The sequence below is a fragment of the Streptopelia decaocto genome, assembly GCF_964273445.1.
Source record: "Streptopelia decaocto genome assembly, chromosome: 2".
Classification (NCBI taxonomy): Eukaryota; Metazoa; Chordata; class Aves; order Columbiformes; family Columbidae; genus Streptopelia; species Streptopelia decaocto.
Window position 1 is genome coordinate 38,788,763 of NC_138655.1, and position 6,000 is coordinate 38,794,762.

Below are 6,000 nucleotides of genomic sequence, written 5' to 3' on the forward strand. Positions count from 1 at the left end.
AGGCCAGTGCTGTGAGGGGCAGAGGCCAGGTTTTGGGGTGACTCCGTCCTGTACTGCTGCTGGCCCAGGGCTAGTCTGCTCCAGAACCACCAGTGTCTGCGTGGTGTGAGATGTGCTCTGGACCACACGAGGCTCTGAGGTGTCTCCATGACTTTGAGGAGGAAGGGTTCTGTTCAAAGTGCTAAACTATACTTGTAGGGTATCTCCATGGCCTGTGGAGACACACAGGAATGTCTCAAAGGCAACTCATCTGAAAGCACCTGGCTGTCACCTCAGCCAGGAGTTCAGAGGACAGGTCTGAAATCCTACCACCATCCATAAGATTCACATGTATTTTGGCTCACCGACTGCCTGCACCCCAGAGCAAACAAGGAAGGAAAACTGGCTTATCCCCCAACCTTGTCCCTATGGATCCAAGCTAAGGTTGTCCCTACAGAGTGGAGAGCTCAGCCCTTGCTCATAAGGGACTGGAAAACAGAGCATACACATATCTCCGTTCTGCAAGGGTAGGGGAGTGCGGCACAAACCAGTGCCCTTCCTGCCCCACACGGCATGGAATAAAATGCTGGTGAGTCAATAAAACCCAGACCATTTTGCCCAATGACCCAGTTTTGCGAGGCAGTTGGCAGCACTGCAACAAGCCAAGAGTTTGTCACTGAGCTCTGCCTACATGGAAGACGTGTTCATTCCTGCCTCAAGGAAACTTGATGAAGGTGACCTTAAATGCCTTAAATATCAGCTCAGAGCTCAGGCACCATCTGGAAACAATGAGCTGGTGGAGGCCGAGGTGCTGATGCATTGAATTAAGGCAGGACCCAGGTGCTGACATGCTACTTCCAGCTCTCCCTCAGCCTCGTCATTTCCCACACGTGGATTTTGGCAGTGGGGACTCTGCAGTCTCAGGGGCTGGGGACTGCTGTGCCAGCACGTTCGCTGTACCTGGAACTGGATGAGAAGTGGTCAAGATTCAAAAAAGAGGACCTTATTTTCGTTTTCTGCAATATATTTCTCCAGGGTTTTTCAATCTCTATGTCTTTTTCAGCATATGCCTTAGTTCCATCAGTTTTCTTGTCTTTGTTCTTCTTAGACTACATGTTTCCTTCCCATGTTTTTTCCCTCTCTTATTTCATTCAGATATAAGATTTTGTCATTATTTTTGCTTCCCATTTGTTGACTCTATTTTATTCCATTTTCATTTTTCCCTATCTTTTCTATTGTTCTATCTTAGTCTTCCCCTCCTCCTTTCCATCACCATATTTACATTCTTCTTTCAAGGCCCGCTTTCTATAGCCCTCCTCACATAATCCCTGGACACACTCTCCAACCCCCATATCAATCCTGTTTCTTTTTCTGCTTATAACCTTTTGTCCTTTTACTGCTTTTTTCCCTTCCAATGCACATTTTCTCCCCCTTCTCACATCCAGATGTTTTTCTCTCTCTATCTCCAGCTGTGTGAATAAATGACTTTTTTGTTTGTTTCAAGGAAGTTCGGTCAATCCTGAACAAAAGTAGTCATATTTTTCAGGAAACTGAAACTGCATAAATGATCATTTTTGGTGAATGTTTCAAGTAGAACAAACTGAAAAATAGATGGGTTTGATCTTTGAGAAATTTTTAGTAAATAACCATTGAAGTAAATTTGTAAATGCTGGAGTGACTAAAAATAAAATCAAAGCATTTTAGACATTGGGGGTGGAGATGGGGTCAGGGTAAGTAGTTTTCCACTTCTTTATTGACAGGAGTAAAGGGAGGATTTCTAGCTTAACTCAGGTAAATCCTACTACACCTTTGAAGTATATTTCTGTTTGTCAAAACGAATGTTTTAGGAGCAAAATCATTTTGGCTAAAAAATTTATTCTGGCCCTAGTTTCCATGTCCTTCTCTTTCTCTGTCCAATATGGTGAGGTGCAGAGAGCATGGAGGCATGGTGAAATTTTTAGCTGATATTTGGATGTTACTTTAGAAAAAGACTTAATCTCTTGCCAAGCAGGGAGCATCAGCTGTACTTTCTTGGGTATCCCAGTCCTTAGCTTCCTGGAACAGCAATTAAAATCTATTCCAGCTGGCCTGGAAATCTTGCATCACATCAAAAGTATGGAAGCTTCTCACTATTGACAGCAATTTTTTTAAAAAGGCAACAAATGCATTTATTGCGAATGTTCTCCTGCACTTAAATACATAGAGACAAAGCATTAGTCTCAGATGAAGGCTTCAAAGTGAAAAATAGCAGCTGAAGACAGCCAGGCTCTGCCCTGAGATATACAATATGATTTCCAGTGATTCGGATGGTAGCCACATCTGGGTACCTGGGAGAAGAATCCAGCCCAGACACAGTCCCTAATGCCGTGTTTTTTCTGTCCATTGTGCCTAGATTACAATTAGCGAAAAGATTTTGTGGGAGAGGAGGGAAAAGAAGAGGAAACTGCCAATGAGAGGATATTCTTCGCTCATAAATCCTAACGCATTGAAACACAGATTAGACCCCTGCTTTCTTTTTAACCAGCTCCTGCCTAGAGTTCACTCAATCCTGAAATTTGCTGAACTGTTCAGCTCATGTCTACCCTGAAGTAATGAATTGGCAGGCCTATTTCTAACGGTGATTAATGAAGCTTTTCAGGGGCAACCCATTATTTGATCCAAAGTTAAAACAGTGGTTCATCATTAATCACTACAAGACATAGGCTCACAGATTCATAATTCTCAGCAAGCCCATTTCATTAAGGGTTCCACTCCTTTTGTTAACCCAGAGCTCCCCTGTCTCCCCACCCCTCACAGCTGCCTTCCTGGTGTTCCATTTCCAGATCCACTCAAATAAAAAGGCACACACTCTTGGGGATATTTTTCAGGCTCCACACCTACAACACCTTCTAGATTTCAAAAATTCCTTTTCCCATAGAAAAATGTTTCTGATTATCAAATATGAGCCAACATTGGCACCCAGTGGCTGAACAGATTAATCACAGAAACATATTCCCTTGAGCCCACCCTTTCTGTTCTTCAAAGACAGGCTTTCCTCTAGGATGTATGTGGTATTCTTATACAGCCTTCCAGCTCTAAGCTTTCTAGTCGTGACTGTGAACTGGTTATGTTAAGAAAAGAAAAGGAAAACACGTGTTGTGGCTGGTTCTCCACTCTGCCAGGGCCCATCAAAGTCAGTCCACAGAAGTCACCAGGTGGGACTAACATCACCCAGGTGCACAGGGTGAGGAGCCCTACGCTGGCTACCAGGAAGCCGTGGCACCCAAATGACATCATTTGGCATCTGGCAGACATCTTGGTATGACCAGTGGCCTTAGGAAAACTCATATTGAGCCTTTTGTCTCTGAATTATCTTCCTGAACTTGCCAACGATTTGGACTGGGAGAAGCAATGAGAGAAAGTCTGGATGGTGTCTGGCTTGTAAAGGGGCAATCCCGAGCCATTACTGTTCCACATGGAGCCCGGGAGGCACTGACTCTCTGCCTTATAGACATTTAATGGGAGAACTTTGTCACAGCCCCCAAAATATACAAAGATCACCTAATTCTTGGCTCTAGCTGCCTTGTGAGTAGCAGGAGCATCAGCTAAGGGGGATCCAATATTTCCAAATGTGTTTCAAAATAAGAAGGTAAAGGGCAGAAAGGAAATTTCCAATAATTTTGTAAAAGCCACATTTAGCTGTGAGAAAGCTAAAATATTTCATTAGCAAATAGAAAACTAGTTCACTGAACTCACGTAAAAGTGTTAAGGCATGATATTAAAATGCTTTAATGCATACAGTGTATACAGCCTAAATTCAATAATTCAAAGGAATAATATGGTAGGGTAATTTGTATATGAGTATAGCATGAAATTAAAAGATAAAGTTCAAATAAATCTTTTTTGACTTATACTAATTGACAACTTGATCCCATCAGAGGAACAGATGTAGAATGCTTCATTCAGTCCTTTTAGCCGGAACCAACTTCTCCAGTCATTGAATTGAAAATGTTTCAGCAGCTTTAATCATAATGTCTCTAATCAGATGTAAAAATTAAGGCACAGAGGAGTAAACAGCTTTTTGTTCAAGTCTACACAGAAAGCTATTTGAAGAATCATGAACCACTCTCCTTGAAAGACAGTGTCCCTTCCAGCACTTCGTTATGACCATGTCCATACTACTGTAGTGATAATTCATGAGAAGCTGTAGTTAGGTTTTCAAACGGTTAGGTTTTCATACCCTAAGCCATTTGAGAATCCTTCTTTTATTTTCATTCCTACCCTGTTGCATTTACTTCCTTTGCATTAAGCAATGTTATAGACTGGGAAGAGACTGACATGCTAGTGCCTTCCACTGGTAATGCAGATGCTGTATGGGATTGAAAACCCTACCTGAACACATATATTGGTTGGCTTACAAAATCAAACACATCTGTACATCAAAAGGAAAATAATGTATTTCACTAATAGCATCTAAAGCAAGACAGTAGTAAAAAATCCCTCAAATACAGATACTAATACATAATTTTGAAGAACCTATGACAAATAAAACTAAAGTTCTGAATGTAGAAAAGCCGCATTAAATTGTTTTCCTTTCAGTCTGAGAAACTTGCTTCCCAGAAATAACTTCCCATACTGCAACAGAGGCTGTAAGCTACGATGTAGAACAGCCTGAACAATGAAAAACATTTCATAAACCTGCTCCATGGGTACATGGAGTAGGGCTGCTGAGATCACGATCAGTTTTTAAAAGAAAACAATTAGCATATGAAAAAAACAATATCTGTTCATAGCATCTTAGAATCATAATATAGTTTGGGCTGGAAAGGACCTTCAAAGGTCATCTAATCCAAGCCCTCTGCCATGAACAGGGACATCTTCAACTAGATCAAGTCCAACCTAGGGATGGGGCATCTACCACCTCTCTGGGCAACCTGTGCCAGTGTTTTACTACCTCATTGTAAAAACTTTCTTCCTCATGTCTAGCCTGAATCACCACCCTTTTAGTTTAAAACCATTACCCCTTGTCCTATTGCAACAGGCCCTGCTACAGTACTGAACGGCTGCCTGCCTGTGACCTTGCAGCTTTACTGGAGAGCTTTCCTGGAGCTGTGAGCTGGTAAGAGTTTGACCTCAGAAAACAGGGGCCCAGTGTCCCACTGGACCAGAAGTCCTCTTGCTGGGTGAGCTCTGAGTTGGAGATTTGGGCTGGCCCTGCAGGAATCCCAGGAATGTGCTAGTCATGACTGCCCAGCAGGATGCTGCTTTCTGTGTGTAACCTCCTGCCTCTCTGCGACACCATCCCTCCTGGACAGCAATGTGCAATGCCCAAAGTTTGGGTGCAACTGGACATCAGGTAATGGACTCTGGCGCTTAGACAGGAGGCACTGTGTGTGTATAAGCCTGTCTATGGGCATGCACATAAGGAAACATTACTGCTCTGCAGAAGTGCCCCAAAACATCAAGGCTTTGCCTTCAAACCACCAAAAAGGGCTTCTGTGTGCCCAGGCTCCCTCACCTCAGTTCCCTCCTCCATAGGCTGCTTTTCAGCATGCAGCTATATGTGCCTTTTTACCTCTTCAGCCTTCATTTGCTGGCTCAGTCTTTCAGCAACACCACGTTACTGGCAGTCATGGTATTAATGCGATATTGGCAGCTGCTCACTGGGAAATCAGCTGGCACTCCTAAACACGAAAAGTTCCCACACTCCCTCTTTTTTATTGCTGGTGATTTGGCACAGCATCTGCCCAGCCGCTGCTGGGTGACATGGTAGAAACACCTCAAGTACATGGCTCTGTGTCTTGGTGTTGCCTGTATATGTGTTTGGAAGAGGGTTTTCGCTTTATGCTCCGCAAGCATAAAGAAGGCAGGGGAAATATTTCCTTTCCATTCCCCCTTTATTTTCACAGACTTTTGCTGACAAATTGATTGGGAATACTCACTGGGAGCATATTCTCTGTAAATAGTTTCATCTTCTGCCTGCTTCCTCTGTGCAGCCAGGAATGTGGGATTTATGAAGCTGGAAAAAGACTTTTCAAAAGA